The 17,591-nt window shown below is 46.7% G+C and overlaps 1 protein-coding gene across 7 annotated transcripts in view; it reads left to right on the top strand.

Moving 5' to 3' along the window:
* Nucleotides 1-17,591, top strand: part of VGLL4 (vestigial like family member 4) — a 146,212-nt gene that overhangs the window by 106,943 nt on the left and 21,678 nt on the right. The gene's annotated exons all lie outside the window — the stretch shown is intronic.

Below are 17,591 nucleotides of genomic sequence, written 5' to 3'. Positions count from 1 at the left end.
CTGGGTGCTCGTCCTCCATCTGCCACCAGCGCTCTCTTCAGTCACAGTGTGTGTTGCTACCACTCTCTGGGCCTCGGTTTCCTTATTTATGACAAGAAGGGGTTGAAATGAAAGCTCCCTGAACCTGAGCAACATTTACCAGGTTTTTATTTGGAAAACAGCTTGCATTTCCGTGTGCTGTCCTCCGGCTTCCCCTTGCGCTCTCCTCTGTCCGGGCTTGCCTTGAAAAGAAGCGGGGTGCTCTTCCACATGTTTTCAGCCTGGAAAGTCTGCTCTGGCCATTGGGTAGCCAGTCGGTGCGATCAGAGTTGGGGGTCTTGGCAGAGGCGGGAGGTAGCTCTGGTTATTGGAAGGAGCCTCTCTGTGTATCCAGGTGAAAGGTTCTCCTGCTTTCCCTCTTCCCACGCACGAGTTAATGTTTTGTAATTATTCAGGATGCTCAGTTTCCCTGGTTCTGATATCCCAGGATGCTGCTGTTTCTGGCAAGAACATGAGGCTCAGAGAGTTCCTGTTTCCTCATTGGAGGAGGAGACCTTGCGCAGTTAGGTGGCCGGTAACGCCAGCAGCCCTCTGCTGCCTCAGCGCCCGCAGTCCTCGGCATTCCACGCATTCCAGCCGCCGGACTGTTGTGTGCAGTCATAAGACCCACTGACAGAGGTATTTATCCTCCAATAAATCACCGTAGTGTGAGAGGCTGAGCCTGCAGTCTGGAGCCCTGGAATTTGCTACAATCAGGAAGGAATCCAGCAACGAGGCACTACAAAACAATGAGCTCTCTCGCAAACCCGCTGGCTTATAATGTAGGTCCCGGGCACAGCTATTTGGAGTTTATTCTTTTGTTACTAGGAATGTCTTCTCTCATATACCCTCCTCCCCACCCAAATAAGGAGGGAGGAGACGGCCCTGAAAGAGTATGTTTTAGGATCACACATGCCTTAGTTTAAATCCTAATCTGACACTTACCAGCTGTGAGGCCTCGGACAATCACTTAATACATCTGGGCCCGATATCCGTCTTTGTAAGGTGGCAATGATGATAGTTTGTGGATGGAGCTACTGTGGGCGTCGGAGTTAAAATCTGTAAGGCGTCTGGCACAGTATCATGCTCAGTTGAGGTAGCTGTTGCTTTTATTAAGCCCATTGTTCAGACACTGGTACTGACGACGGAGAGTAAGGACACCACTGTGGTGAATTTAACGTGGAGAGTGCTCCTCTGAATAAGAAACTCGCTTCCAACCCCAGCTTTCTCTCTCAGCGGGAGTAATCATCGTTCCTTCCGTAGGTGGTTTGTGAGTGCTTAGTGCAGGGCCTGGCAGGTGGTGAGCCCTCGGCCTCAATTGTTATTGACACCATTAGAATATTACAGCATTTAGAAAACGATTTTGTAATTCCTTGCGTGGTTACAATATGTCCTTGAAGTACAGGCCTAGGATGACGTTATAAATGAAGTGTAAATAATAAAAATAGAATTGCTAGATTTCATGGGCAACTCACAGTGGACGTCATCACGCAAAGTCTTACGATAATAGAAACAGATGCACCCGCCCCCGCCCCCCGACCCCCCCGCCAAAACTCCCTGGCCCTAAGAAGGAAACATGATCTGTGCGTGGTCAGTCCCTTCTGGTGTCACTTGTTCACCATGTGGTAGTTACTCACTTCGGTGACATTACCAGTATTTCGACTTGTGTTTTCTAAGAGCTGAGTGACAGGCAAATTGAAAAGATTGCCGCATCTCTCCCTCTTCATGTGGCATAGTCCTCAGGAAGTCCTGTTGTTTGACTTGATGAAATGTTTACTCTTGGAGGGATAGCACGTTCCCTCCTTCTTATTTACGGTCTCGGATGTTTTCAATAATAAATTACAGATTCATGTTTATTTGGAAAAGAATGGTGTAGTATATTTGTTTAAGGAGATTACAAAGTGATCTTTGCTCTTTATCTTCTTAAATGTATTTGGCTTCTTTATCACTAAAGACATCAGTCTGGAGGAAGGAGTGTTGTTGAGAAGCAGTTGTGGCAGCGAGCTACGAGGGTCTAAAGATGCGTGCTTTGGCTGCGTTTCATTATAACCGTCAACGTTGGAGAGATTGAGTGGCTCTGAGCCAGAGTCGGAAGCTACAGAGTATGATTACATTTCATCTGATCTGACTTGGGGAGGAGGAGAGAGAAGAGAGGTTTCCTTAGTTTTTCTCTAGAACTTGGATATTGAGAATTTCTGGACTCTGGTTCCAGCCCTTTATAAACCTGGGTCCTTGGCACTCTTTTTAAGAAAAAAATAAAATAAAAATTACATATATATATATATTGATTTCAGAGAGAAAAGGAGAGGGAGAGAGAGAAACATCAATGATGAGAGAGAATCATTGATTGGCTGCCTCTTGCACGCCCCCTACTGGGGATCGAGCCCACAACCCGGCATGTGCCCCTGACTGGAATTGAACCTGGGACCCTTCAGTTGGAAGGCCGGCGCTCTGTCCACTGAGCCAAAGCAGCTAGGGCAGTGATGGCGAACCTGTGACACGCGAACTCATGTTTTTGGTTGACTTTTCTTTGTTAAATGACATTTAGATATATAAAATAAATATCAAAAATGTAAGTCTTTGTTTTACTATGGTTGCAAATATCCAAAAATTTCTATATGTGACATGGCACCAGAGTTAAGTTAGGGTTTTTCAAAATGCTGACACGCCGAGCTCAAAAGGTTCGCCGTCACCGAGCTAGGGCTTGGTACTCTTTATTAAATTTCTTGTATGATTTGGGTGACCCGGAGAAATATATTTTAGGTGTTTTTTTTTTTTCTAAGAAAACTGTTAAGAACACGAATGTCCTTTTTTGGAAGTTGAAAATTACTCTATCTGCTACTTAGAAAGTGGGGTAAGGTACGAGACCGGGTGGTGGTGGTGGTGGAGGGGCGGGTGGAGGTGAAGTTCTTTTCAGGGAATTGTCTGGAGGTAAATTTTTTTCTGTGAGCTTGATATTCAAGTGTGTTTGGTAAGGAAGAGCTCTCCTTTTCTCCTGTTTGTCTGTTTTTCATTTAGACTCATGGATTCCTACTTTACTCAGAGAGTTGTCGCTGTCCTTGATTTGGCAAGTAAGAGTCCCTTCAGCTGGCTTTTGTGTGCTTGTTATCTCTCTCTCTCTCATTTTTTTTTTTTTTTTTTTGAGCACTTTCTTATTTTCTGGCAAACAAGATACTCATCTTGTAAGCCACCTTCCTCAGCCACGGCACCAGCCATTTCTCCAGGGCCTCCTGTTCCTTTTAGTGGGGATGGTATTTAGAAGCCGAGATCTGGGTGCAAGGTGTTCTTGTGGTGTCGCTGCCTATAGGCTTGGGTTGTCTAATGGTAGCCACTAGCTCCATGTGGCAACTTACTTTTACAATGAAATGAAATAGAGTTTTCAGTTCCTCAGTTGCACTAGCCACCTTTCAAGCTCAGGAGCCACGTGTGGCTGGTGGCACCATATTGGACAGTGCACACAGAGGGCACTTCTTTTAGGGGGAAGAGCTAGGAAAAGATGAGTTCATGTTAACGCTCCAATGCTGAGCCAGTTTCACGGGGTTCTTCCCCATCCTCCCCATTCACATTTGTATCTCCCTGGTTCCCAGCAACATCAACACATTCACTTCTTGTTCAGCCCTACGGTGCACAGAATGCAGTTTCAGAATTGCTATGGCCATACCCCTTTGAAAGACTAACCTACCGAGGAGAGTTCAGGGCTTGTTGGCAGCTCGTTTTCCCTGTGCAGAGGGAAAGCGGTCAGAATACCAACTTCACAAGGCACTTCTCCCCCCACCTCTCAGTGTTGTTACGGTCACTAACACATATATGGGTTCTTTAGTTTCTGTTTCCATGCAGACATTTTCATCCTTATTCTTGATTTCATTTCAGTTTTTGAGTATGTAAAACATGCTTCTAAAAGTCAACATTGTGTTTTGCATTATATGTAAGTCATTATGCTTGTATACCCTTAAACTTACACGGCACTTCATTTATAGCTCCATAAACCTGGGGGGAAAAGTCAAAACTGTATTAAAAAGTACTTGTTCTTTTTTTTTTTAAAATGTATTTTATTGATTTTTCACAGAGAGGAAGGGAGAGAGATAGAAAGCTAGAAACATTGATGAGAGAGAAACATCGATCAGCTGCCTCAGCTGCCTCCTGCACATCTCCCACTGGGGACGTGCCCGCAACCCAGGTACATGCCCTTGACCGGAATCGAACCTGGGACCTTTCAGTCCGCAGGCCGACGCTCTATCCACTGAGCCAAACCGGTTTCGGCAAAAAGTACTTGTTCTTGCCCCTGTAGGTGATTACCTTTTTTTGTTTGTTTTTTGTTAAAGTAAGCAGATACATGAGTGATTTCTTATTTCCCCTTCTTTCTTACACTTTGTATACTTGTTTGAGCTTCGGTGTTTTCATTCACCAGTATGCTGTGGAAATCTTTTCCCGCCAGTTCCTCACCCTTGTTCACAGCTGCATAGCACTCCACTGCGTGCATGTGCCAACGCTCACTGAGCCAGTCAGTGCCCTTTGTTTGGCCATTTCCGTCATCCCCATATTGTATAACCCTAATATTGCAGTGCATAATCTGGTGCATTTGTAGTATCTTGTGTTTTTGTAATACAGAATAAGCTCTCGAAGGCTAACATTGATGTATATAATAGCATGCTGAATTCACATTGGTTTTGAGACTTTTCTGAGGCTGCTTGGCTGGTAGAAACTAGGAGGAGTTGTGTACTGAAGATTATGGTCTAAGGTGACTTTGGGAAATGAAGCAGTTTTCAGCTGTGTGTGTGCGTGCACGTTTGGAGCAGGGCTGGGCGATTGCACTGTTCACTCAGTCACCTGTCAAAGGACGGGAATCCATACTGAGTGCTTAACCATGTACTGGCTCTGTACCAGACACTAATTGTATTATGTCATTTAACCCGCACAGTACAGGTGTCCCTTTAAGATGTGTGTAAAGCTCTATTTACAGAAGCAGAAATTGAGAGGATAATGTGTCCAAAATGGTGGAGCTGGGATTAACCCTACTGTGTGTGGCACCCAAATCAAGGATCATTTGATTGTGCCATGGCTGTGGCTGACCTGATACAGGGTTGCGTGCACATAAAGACGGACGCCATATATTTAGCATGCCACTTGGCCAGTCGAAGGGCCCACGCATGGCACAGGTGTTGACTTGAATTGCACCCGCTATCCAGAGACTGTGCTCTTCGAGCTCAGGTTCCAGTTGGAGGAGGCATCGTCTTTTTGATCAGGGGTGTCCATTTGCAGAGTCGTTGCCCCTGACCCCAGAACAGGGCAAAACCCATACGCTCCCCCTGGGGTCAGCGCCGTGGTCATGGGCCTTGTGCTGGAACCAGCTGCTGAAGGAGGAAGGGCCCAGGGAAAGAAAACATTGCCTCCTCTCTCTGGTGGTGCTCCTTTGAAATGCCGCCCTGGTGTGGAACGTGTCCATTGTTGTTGTCTTTGCTTCTGTGGCCATTCCTTTGAAGTTTTTTCTCAAATCCCACGAAGCCAATTCTTCATCCTTGAGTGCATTATCCAATCTCGGGGGCTTCTGTTCCCTTGCTCCTCCTCTCACACGTCTTTCTTCTTTGCTGCCTTCATCCCTTCACCCCTAATCTTAGTCCTCCCCCGCCCCCCCTTGGCCCTAGTCACTTCACTCTTCCCTCCGTAAGGCTCAATAGAAAAAGAGGGGAAACAGACAAACTCAAAACTGGTTTTGTATAAACGTTCGCTAGTGTCTGTAGTCTGTGGTATCCCCGATGATAATATTTGGTAATAACCCCTGGCAACATTGTCACACTCCCTTTGGCGACTCTCTGTTTCTTATGTCTCTTCAGTACCTTTGGTTTGGACGTATATGGACATACTTACCAAGAGACTACTTATTCTGCAAACTCCATGGAAGTGGAGGGAGCAAATCCTCATTTCAAATCGAAACTTGACTCAGAGGAAATTGAAAAGCTGCCATTATTTTAGTACCTTGACTCAACAGGGGCTCTGTAAGGTAAACAGTAATACATCTTCGTAGATGGAGCCATGTTACTGTTGTGTTCATGTCTACATAAGCCCTCGAGCAGGTGAACTTTTCAGCACTGAGAATGGTGATGGGTCAGGATCCTGGGATCCAGGAAATCATGGCAGCCATTGTGTCAAAATTCCACTAATAATAGCGACTATTTATTGAGCCTTCGTGTGTATCAAGCCTGTGCAGAGGCTTCACCAGCATGATCTCGTCATATCCTCTCAACCCTGTGATGCGGGTACTGTTGTTACCCCGCTTTGACAGATGGCAGAACTGAGGCTCAGAGTGGTTCTGTAACTTGTTCACGGTCACACAGCTAGCTAGCTAGTAGGTACCAGAGCCAGGAATCGAATCGCAGGCTGGCTGTTCCTAGAGCCAGGGCTCTCAGCAACCTCGTCACATTTACATCAATAGCATATGTATCCAGATGCCGTGAATCATTTGATATAGGTCCTTAACTAATAAGCCTTACCGTTTTGGATGACCTGCTATTTAAGCACTCTCAAAACACTTTTGCTTTGGAGGTGAGAAGTGGAGGGACATGAGGTGGTGAAGGTCGTCAGTAACAAAGGTGCTGTGCAGGTGAGAGCCTCCCAGCGCAGTGAGGGTTCCCTTCAGAGATGGTGGAAGGAGGAGCTGCTGTTTCCCCAGAAGAGGCTGGACGGGCGAGAACCCTGCAGGAACAAACAAGGGCTTCCTTTCGGCTCAGGAAAGGGCTTTTTAAAATGTTTCAGTTCTTGTTGAAAATATCTGACCCAATTTTAAGTTAGTGGCACAATAGTAACATTAGTGTAAAAGACTCAAACTGGAGTGTTTTAAACTTTGCTCCCCGCCCCCCCCCCCCCCCCCGCCCCTTTCCAGATTTCATAAAGCAGACACTCTTGAAATAGAATCCCTCAGACTGCGTGCTTTCTCTTTTTCTCCCACATCCTTCCTGGCGTCATCCAAACTTGGGCAGTTTTCGCCCTGACATTCTCTGTTCTTCTCTACTTGTACACACGATCTTACAAGTACTCCCACCAGGATATTTTAAGAGGATATTTTAGAGCCTGAATTTTAGTGCTCCTAAATAACTAACTCATAAACTGATATGTTGTTAAATAGGGATTTAGTGTATAGCCGGTATGTGTGTTTACTTGAACATGAACATGAAACATGAACGAGAAGGGAGCCTGGGTCTTTAGCAAAGGGAGGTGTGATCTAAGCACGGCTTCATGTGAGGGTGACTGCCCCTCTCGCTCCCGCTGGGGCTGAGGGTCGGCCCGGACAGGATGGGAATGAAGCCGGCTTCTCCTGTGACGTGACAGGCGCACCTGTGTGTGACGTGCACGTGTCTTGCTAGTGAAGTGTGGTACCTTTAAGTGAAGGTCACAGGCCTACCTGTGCGGGTTTCTTGTTTGTCGGGCTGGAGGCATTTTCTCATTTTCACAGCTGAGCCGAAAACAAAGGCCTCCTTATCCGAGCAGGGAGCTGTGCTCCCGCGAGCTGACATCAGCCCTTTCCCAGCAGGCATCACTGCTGCCTTAAGAGTCTTTTCTGAGCGCTGGAAAGGCAGATAACCATCCTGCCACTGGCATTTTTCCGGCCAAATAACACAGAGTGAAGAAATGCCAAGAGCGCCAAGCGTCAGAGAAGATGAACAAAAGGGACTGCCATCCTTTGCCTGTTCTTGTCCCCACTGGGGACCTCGGTGGTGCTCATCTCCTTTCACAAAGGTTATAAGAGAGCCTTGAACACGGAGGAGTGACAGCACATTTGGGATATGTCAGGGCTTTCATTACCATGCGAAAGGTCACTCTAAAACGACACACTAGCATCTAAAAAAGGAGTGTTTTGAGATTTATGGATTAGGTCAAAGGTGTTTGTTCAAAAGTTGAGGAAACAGAACAGCCCGGGATTTGCCCGGGCCCCCCTCCCGCCTGGATTCCCTGAGCACCGGCTCCTCTCAGAGCCCTGTTTTCACGAAGATGCTTCTGCGCTGGGAGCACACATGGTGGCTATTTTTATACACAGTGAGAGGGTTAATCTTGGTGCTGCCTGATGACCACGCAGGCCTCTTCGCAGTGCAGAGCCGGCCTGTCCTGAACGTCTGTGACATGCTGTCACTTTAGTAGATTTGACTGAGGACCAGACGGGAATGCTGAGAAATGTGCCAGTGTGTGTGTGTCTGTGTGTGTCTGTGTGTGTGTTGGGGGTGCTTTTATTTTCCGCTGGGATCTTGCTTGTAAATCAGTCATTTGTCTGTGCTACATGCAGCTGGAACAGAATGAGGGAGTTTACAAGCCCTGTGTTCTATGTCTACTGTTGTTTTTATTTAATAAATGCCAGCACTTGGTCTCTATCTTCTTTGCTAAATCGTTGGGTGTACACACACACACACACACACACACACACACACACATTAATTTTTCTCCCTTCCTCTCCTCCCCCCTCTTCATTTTGAAATTTCTTCACAGATTGCCTCTGCAGCATAATTAGAGAACTTAATGTTGCAGTGATAATGTTCTGGGTCTGGCAGTAGCTAGAAACCTTGCCAAACAAAGGATCTGAATTCTGGATCCAAGCCCTCAGAGCCCCGACAGAGGAGAAACGTGCTACAGAACAGAAGGAAAAGTTCGCTACCACTCTCTCCTCTGACTTATCTTACCTCTTGCCTTCCCTTCCTTGAAGAGACCTCAGAAATACAACTAATGGCTCCACATAGATACCAGCTTCAGAAAGTGGGTCAAAGCCAGGTGGAAGAAACAAACCCGCTCTTACGAGGTCGGGTCGCTGCAGAAGCAAGTGGGAGAGCCAGAATCTCTCTGCTTCCTTAAGGTTGCTCCTGCCCTGGAGCCCATCGAGGCATGGCTGTGTTCCTGACTCTCGGGGGTGAGTTCCTTTGGTCGCACGTGACACCCTCAGGGATTCAAAGCGCTGCTGCCCGCAGATTGTGTCAGCACACACTCGCCTCAGATGTTTGAAGGAAGAAGCGTGTCCTCTGGCCAACGTTTGGGAAGGACCTGAGTGGATCTCCCTGGCCTGCCTGTGCCGTTAGCACAGTCCAGACTCCGAGAAGTCCGGTGCACGGAAGCACTGGTTAACGCTGGGTTCTCAGCTGTAACTGGCCAGGCAGTGCTTTGTCCCTGCGTCATGAGACCCATTGGGACTAATCCAGGGAGCATACTGCCCGACAAAGTGAACATCTTACTTGATTTCAAAATCCTGTTATCAGCGTTCAGACTCACAAAGCGGCACAGTTAACTGTTGTAATGAAATTACTGTATACTTTCTTGACTTGGGATTGTTGGGCGCCATCTTTCATGCCTGGGGCTTTCAGGGAAATTCACTGAGGCCAGAGAAGTGGTGGAAGCTGAAGGCCCTGCCTTCCCTTGACCTTACGCCCTCTCATTTCATCTCTTCTTCTCTCCTTCCCTCTGAGCTGGTTCTGGAGAGATTACCTCCACTTCCATGTTGACTCTCCCACCCAGTGCTGTGATCCCTGCCAGCCATTGGGTTGAAACTTCTCTCCTTCATTCACCTGTGACCTGCTGATCTCCAGATCCGGGGAAATCTGCAGTCCCTTACCCTGTTTGACCTCCGCTTCCTTGTAAGTCTCATCTCTCCTGTGTCCCATGGCTCCTTACTTGCTTCCATTCTCCAGAGTTCGGTCCTCACTGTGCAGACCCTTCCAGTGAAGTGACACCCCAGCTCATGGCTTGAATGACACTAAGGTGGTTGATCCCCAAATCTTGACGTCCAGCCAAAACCTAATCTTCACACCAGAGAGCTTCCTGCCTTGTAGGTGTTGTGTGTGGAACGCCAGCTCAGTGCTGCCCCAGTGGATTTGATTTTAGTGACTCCTTCCTCCTTCCAGCATTTCCCACATCTGTCCTCCATCTTCGTGAGGGGGGCAGCTGACTTTCCAGTTGCCTAGAAGTTACCTCCTTCCTCCTTCTGTCTCATCTCCCAGATCTAATCCATTGCCACACCTTGGGGAGTCAGTCTGTTAAGTGTTTTCAAATATATTTTTATTTATTTCAGAGAGGAAGGAAGAGGGAGAGAGAGATAGAAACATCAATGATGAGAGAGAATCATTGATTGGCTGCCTCCTGCACGCCCCCCTACTGGGGATTGAGCCCGCAACCTGGGCATATGCCCTGACCAGAATAGAACCTGGGACCCTTAAGTCTGTAGGCCGTCGCTCTATCCACTGAGCAAAACCGGCCAGGGTTGTTAAGTGTTTTCCACACAGGACCTGGCCCAGGCCATACTTTGGACCCCCATTTCCAAAGCAGCGCCCTCCATACTGGTCTTGGCACTTCAGTGTCAGAAGTATTTTCTGAAGTCTTACTCTGTGCTTGGAATTCTCCCGTGGCTCCCAGTCAGCTCCCGGAAACACTGGACAGACCCCTGTCCACGGAGTTTCTGCCCCTCAGTGAGCTCCGCCTTGGCGGATGGGAGCCCACGCGCCCGCACTCCTGTCCTCATGCGCGTTCCTTGCCTCTTCCTCTTGACAAATGGCGGTTCCTTCTGCTTCGAGACGAACACTTCTTTGTGTAAGATGATGACACTTTGGTGTAGTCACGTGCCCATCTGTCTCTGTCCCCTTTCCCAGACTGCACGTCCCTCCAGGCCATGAGCTGAGCCTTACTCATGTCTGTCCCACTTGCTCCCAGCATAGCACAGTGCCCGACACCTTCTAGATGCTGAGTAAGTGCTTGAACGAAAAAGGAGTCACTATGAGATCACTGTCAAAACACTCTTCCCTTTGGGAAAGAATTCCTTTCAAGTAAATAGGCAATTAAACCTGAGTGGCACCACGTCTTGTGCTTCCATTTTTACCTTACAGCCTTGATGCCTAGTTCGGAACAGAGAGAGTCCCACCACGGCTACCTCCACTGCCTGCCTTCCCCACACAGGGCAGTGCAAACCCCTGGCACCTGGGCAAATGCAGAGTTTACAGTCTGAGTCACTAGCCCAGCTGTGATGCTTTTTTTGGATCAGATGGTCCTGTCCCAGTGTTGACTCGGAGTTACAAGCCTTCAGATTTTTTGGGTATGAATGAAATGGTTTTTTTCCACTCCTCCATTTCTGTTTCTTCTTATGCATCTTGCTCCAGTCTTGGTGTGAACATAGGTAAGGTTTGTGAAAATGAGAAATTCAGTTCAGTGGGGTGCTCCTCACAGAGAGATGGCCATTGGGTGGAAAGCCACCCAAAGAATAGATCTGTTCATACTAGGAAAGCAAACAGATCTCTGCCCAAGTGTTTACTACTTCTGGTGTTTTTCAAATCTCCCTCAAAAGTTCTCAAAGCCAAAGTGTTTTCCAACTATTTTCGAATAGAGTCGTCGTGTTTATTTTATTTGTGTGTGATAACTCTGGGCTTGCATTGCTAATAGCCCGAGTTCCCGTATGTTGGTGATGACACTGCATCATTTTGTGGTAGGCTGAGCAAATTAAGTGATTGAAACACAGACATCCTCAAGGGCTAGCCGTGTATCTTGGGAATGGAGACACTGTTGAAAGCAGGTATTTCTTGAGAGCCTGTTTGGAGGACGGCAAAGTCTGTTGTTGGGCCATGGCTCTGGCTGCTCTTTGATTACAGTATAAAATTCAAGTTTTTCAAGGTGCCCTTCAAGGACTTTGGTGATCTGTCCCGAACTCCCTTCCCCAGGATTATTACTCAGTAGTAGGTCATCTCCTTGGACTGTCAGTTGTCTAAAGACTCCTTACCCATGGTTAAATCTAAAAAGAATTTATTTAAATTTCTGTTACTGTATGCCTTTCGGTAACACAGAGTGTGAGAAACAGCTCTCACAATTCATTGTGGGTTGTTTAACTAACCTAACTCTTGACTTTCGATTTGAGTCTGACATTTGAAACCAACATTGTCATTGCCCATGGCATCTCATGTGTATGGCATGCTCCTCTCCACCACACCGGTTCCTCTTCACATCCCTTGTCAGCTTTTTTGAAGACTCTTCAGGGCCTCCCAACATCCCACATCACCTCTACTGTAAGTGAGATCATTCTAGACATTCCATCCAGATTTGGCGATAATACGATTCGAATCCTTCTCTCCTTCCGCCGCCCTCCCAACTTTTTATTTTGGGAAAAGTTCAGACCTACAGAAACATTGAACTAATATAATGAGCAGAGTAATATATCCTTACTAGACTCCCCTGTTGCTGATCTTCTGCTATATTTGCTTTTTCTTTCTTTTATGTGTGTTGTGGACAATGATAAGATCTAATAGACGATATATTCAGCAATGCCCTTTATAGATGTTTTCTTTTAAATTCAGGATTCAGTTACAAAGCACACGTTGGGTTGGGTTGTCGTGTCTTTTAGAGATCTTTAATCTAGAATAGGTTCCCATTTTGTGGGAATGGTGGGTGGTGGTGGTAAGGGGAGCAGGGACCCACACAGGGACTGCCCTGGAGTGTCAGCCAGTCGGACCAGTGGTGGGGAGAGTGTCTGTCAACCCTGGGAGGGATGACGTTGTCTATGATGAATAAATGAAGTGTTCAGGATATGTGTGTGGTTATTGTGTGGTGGGAAGTGTGAGTTTGGGAACAGAAACAAGGGAAAGGGGGGAAAGTCATGCTGAAAAAAGAGGCGAAGGGTTTGGATGACAAGATGGCTGAGATCTAGGGAACCAATTAAAATTTTCATGTCTGCTCTAAGATAACCTAAGTCACCTTTTCATACATTTTTATTACTGCGCCCAAGGCTCATTTCTGTTTGTAGCCAACAATTCTAACAGTTTTACTTAAAAAACAACAACGACCCACACACAGTACTTTCACTTACTCATGGCATAGGGGAGCCCCATACCGTGTTCCTTTTCTCCCTAAATCTACAAACCCCAATAAAACCCTAGTAGATTGCGTTTTTGTAAGATCCCTAGTTTCTTACTTAGAAATAACTCATTTGAAGCTCAGGTGAAGCCTGACTGTGAGAACTGGTGGCGTGTGCGTGTGTGTGTGTGTGTGTGTGTGTGGTGTCTTCTGATTTTTAGTGGCACATATAATATCTAACAAAAACAGTTTCAGAATTTTTAAGACTTGATGTTAGTAACTTTTTTAGGGCGCGGTGAGTGGAGATGGGTATACAGTTGACCCTTAAATGACATGGGTTTGAACTGCATGGGCCCACTTACAGATTGTTTTCAATAAATGGATTGGGAAATTTATTTGGAGACTTGTGACAATTTGGAAAAACTTGCAGATGCACCACATAGCTTAGAAATACTGAAAAAATTTAAGAAAAAGGTATGTTATGAATGCATAAACTACATGTACTTGTTTTCTCTTACGATTTTCTTAATAACATTTTCTTTCTTTTAGTTCACCACATTGTAAGACTACAGTATGTAATACATACAACCTACAAAATGTTATTGGTGGTTGATGTTATTGGTGAGGTTTCTGGTCAACAGTAAGCTATTCATCAAGTTTTGGGGAAAGTCAAAAATGTTACAGGATTTCTACGTTTGGTGGGGGGAGCTCAGTGCTCCTAACCCTACGTTACTCAAGGGTCAGCTGTATACGTAGGCCCTAGAAAGGTGACGCTGGTTCTTGTGGTCAGTGAGGGCGACAGTTGGAGGGGTTGGCGGTGGGGGTCTCCCAGCTGAGCATCTTGCCCGGTGCTGGGCGAGGGCAGGCAGCTGGAGCAGGAGCAGGCCTTGGGGAGCGTGTCACAGGAGCATGGAACTCTTCCCACCTGCCATTGCTCAGGTTCTCAGGGCCAACTCGTTTATTTCCTTTTTCAGGGATTGGTTGTTCAACTCTTCATTTCCAAGAAATGTAGCACAGTATCCTTCCCATAAATTCGCCCATATTTTTATTCATAAGCTAGCCAGCCTTGTTTTATGTTGCTTGTAACCAAAGGAACTTGTTAACAAATGCAGATGTTTGGTTTGTTTCTATGTTTCGCTGTCATTTGCAGAATTTCTAGGGCTTTCTCTGTATTTCCGTCCTTGTTCATACCTCATTTTCCCATGTTCCTGGAAGTGGAATTCCTGAGTCAGAGGGCACCCATTTGTGCTTTCTGCCACTTGGTATCTAGTAGGTTTACTGATTCACGTTCCCACCAGCCACTGTAAGCACGTGCCCGTCGCCCTACATCATCAGAAAGGTGGCTGTTATCATGTGTGTTTAATCTTTGCAAGTTTCATAGGAGAATCATTGTGTGATAACTTGCCTTTTCCCCCCTTTCTGCTAGTAGGGAACTTGAGCGATCTTTTCATACTTATTGGCCATTTGGTTTTCTTCTTTTGTGACTGTTTATATCTCTTCCTAAAAAACAAAAAAATACGGTGTTCCATCTTCTTTCTATTAATATGTCACCACTCTACGTGTTAAGGATCCTCTCTCAGATGTTAGGAAAATAACCAGTTTCCTAATTTATTTGCTTTTCAACTTTACTATGCTTTTGAGATACACATTTTTAAAAATTTGGCATTGGTTAAATCATTCAATCTTTTCTTTAAAGGAAAAGGCTTCTTAAGTGCTCGCAGGGACCAGAAGTGTCGGCTAGGAGCTTGTGACACATATCTAGGCTGTGTGTTGATGGCAGGATGACCGTATGTGCTCACTGCATGTTTGCTGTGGAATGAAGAGAACGCATTGTTTGTATCTTCATGAGTTCATTTACCCATCATTTCCTGAGTGCCTGCTTGGTTGATGGCACTGGGGGATGTGGGTGTGTGCGAAGGAGTCAGCCCTGAGCAGTGGTCGGCAAACTCATTAGTCAACAGAGCCAAATATCAACAGTACGACGATTGAAATTTCTTTTGAGAGCCAAATTTTTTAAACTTAAACTATATAGGTAGGTACATTGTTATTAACTTAATTAGGGTACCCCTAAGGCTTAGGAAGAGCCACATTCAAGGGGCCAAAGAGCTGCATGTGGCTCTCGAGCTACAGTTTGCGGACCACAGGCCCTGAGGAAGTTTCTGGGGTTGGCCCTCAGAAGGCTGTGGCCACAGTCCCCGTGAGAACAGGGGCCCTGCCGCCTCCACAGGAAAACAATAGGATTGCAGCTGGCCTTTCCTGGCTTGTCTGCTTTCTCTCCCCCCTCCCACTCAGGGACATGGCTGTTTCACTATCACGCTGAGCACGGTGAGCAGTCAGAAAGCTTTGGGTATTTGTTTTAATAGTCTCTTGTTGGGTACTGTAAGCAAGCTGTGAAATCAAAAGCTGAAATTCTGTTTTTATTTAACCATTTTGCCAGATGTTTCCTGTGGTTTGACAGATGTGCCATTTACTCGAAAGCTACACTCCTGAGATTGCGAGTGTTATGGACACTGTTGCTATAGACAGTGATTCCGTCCAGGCAGGGTTTGGACAACTTTCGCATCATTTTTTGGTTTGAAAACGTGTTTTCCCCCAGAATAGAAATGCTTGTCTCCGTCATCTTCTCTGTTACAATTCCAATCTCTGGTTTATAAAGACTGTGACTGGTTGATCAGGGTTTATTTCAGGAAACACCGCTGGGCCTTGGTGGGTGTTACTTTCTGAAAGCACCTGGACTCAGGTGCGTAATAGGTTTTATTTGCAAAACTCCTCTGGGTCGAAAAGGACTCAGCAGCAGGCCGTGAAACGTTAACTTAACCGGACGGAGAATCTGACGGATGCTCCACTTCTGTGGGCTGGTTGACGCAGGGAAGCGGTTAAGGAAGCTGCAGACTCGCGTTTTCTTGCGCCCACCTTCAGCCCACCACGCCAGACCAAGGGTCGCTGTGGTACCTCGCCTTCCCTAGCCCTGCAGCAGCATTTTCTGCAGCCCAAGAATCCAAACAGAAAAGCGCCTCTCATCCAGGATTCTGCTGGTGGGAGGAAAGCAGCAGGAAGCTGCTCCCTACAAAACACAAGGGAGACTGTAGTTGTGGCTGCAGCGGAGGAAAAAGAGGGATTTTTGACATTCCTTCTGCAGGGGCCGGTGGCGAGGGTACCGCGGAGCTGCATGCATTGTTCCGGCCGAGCTGGCTGCCTTCCCCAGCAGCCTGCCTCTCAGGTGTTTTGTTCAGCCTTAATTTTGGAGTTTTATAAAAGCCTTATGTTATGCAAGATGGAGAAACAAAGAAAGGGGAAATCACATACTATAATTCTGACAGCAGACCTATTTTCTCACAAAATGGAACTGTAATGATGCGTGTAACGTTTTTTGGCAAGTCACCCTCTGTAAATAAACCCTCCCAGGAGTTGCTAACCTATCCCAGGACCCAGAGGAAACTTCTCCTGCAGCCCGGGGCAGGCGGGCCCCTTACCTTGCACGGCTCCCTCCGGCCGGGGACTTTTATTCTGACAGGCGTCCGCCTCTCCAGTTTTGTGCCTGGGACTGCTTGCCAAGTTTGTGAGGCCCAAGGCTTTCTTGTGGGAGGACGCTGGGCTGTCTTCATGCTCTTTGGCAATGATTAAAGTGAGGTTAGTACCAAAAACCCTTTCATTTTATTCCCTTATCCTTGCTTTTTCAAACCAGATGGCAACCCTGTATTTTCAGCTGTAATTAATTTAAACTGTGAGGCAGCAAGTGCTGGGAGAGGTAGAGTTGATTTTGCTCAGAAGGGACAGCAGTGATTTTCCCTCTCATCCCTCACCCCGCGCCGAATGGCACCTTGTCCCAATCAGATCCCGTGTCAGGTACAGGTTCTTCCGAGAGGGGACTGCACGGGGAGAGAGGGCTGTGCACGGGGCTGCAGGCTGGCCGCCGATGGCACGTGTGAGCTGCTGGGGTTCGTGCACACTGGTAATTGTTTCCTTAATGGGCTGAAAGGAACCAAGTTTCAGGTGATGGCTGACATGTGATTGCCAGGCTGGGCTATCATGTGATCACCTCTAGACAGTGGCGCCTGGCTTGAGTGGTTGCTGATTTGGGGCGTAGAGGGTGCCTTTTCTTCCCACTGAGTTTAGCTCCCAGGATCCCCTCCAAAAGAGGGTATGTTTTAGGTTTAGCATTTATTCTTAAAGAAAATTACAAGGGAAATAAAAGCACTTGGCCACAATTGCAGTCTAGAGGTTTTGACCTCAGCTATTTGACCACTTCCCTCCATGGAAATTTTACTTGAGTCCCTCTTCTGAGCTGTCTGAGCGCACAAGATCCATTAGACACCGAGAGATCCTTCACGTTTAATAGAAAATGAGTGCTTTTGTTTACTCTCTCGGGAACTTGTAAAGTGACTCCGCAGAGCAGCCACCCCTCCGCCCTTTTCCTCCCCTCCTCGCTCTGCAGTGAAGCTGAGGGTAAAATGGAGAGCCAAGTAACGGACCGCGGGAGCTATGTCTCACCTGTCTGCACAGATCGGTACGGCAGGCTTTCAGTCCCATCATCTGAGAAACACGTTTTCTGGACAGCACAGAGGAGTTGCAGATTGAAGATCTGCTGGCGATAATATATGTGCAAAGCACTTTGTGTAAAACTGTCCGCTAATGTTATACGAATGGTAGTTATTACTTACATATTATTAACATTAGCCATCCTTGATGACTCGAAGTAATTTTTAAAGGCCCATGGTGAGAAATGAGAACCACAAATATGTGTGTAGCTTGTGAGTCTCCACCACGCTCACTGT

This window comes from Myotis myotis, unplaced genomic scaffold (assembly GCF_014108235.1).
Source record: "Myotis myotis isolate mMyoMyo1 unplaced genomic scaffold, mMyoMyo1.p scaffold_m19_p_13, whole genome shotgun sequence".
NCBI classification, from domain to species: Eukaryota; Metazoa; Chordata; class Mammalia; order Chiroptera; family Vespertilionidae; genus Myotis; species Myotis myotis.
Note: the sequence above shows the minus strand (reverse complement) of the source record. Positions and strands in the feature narration are given on the sequence as shown.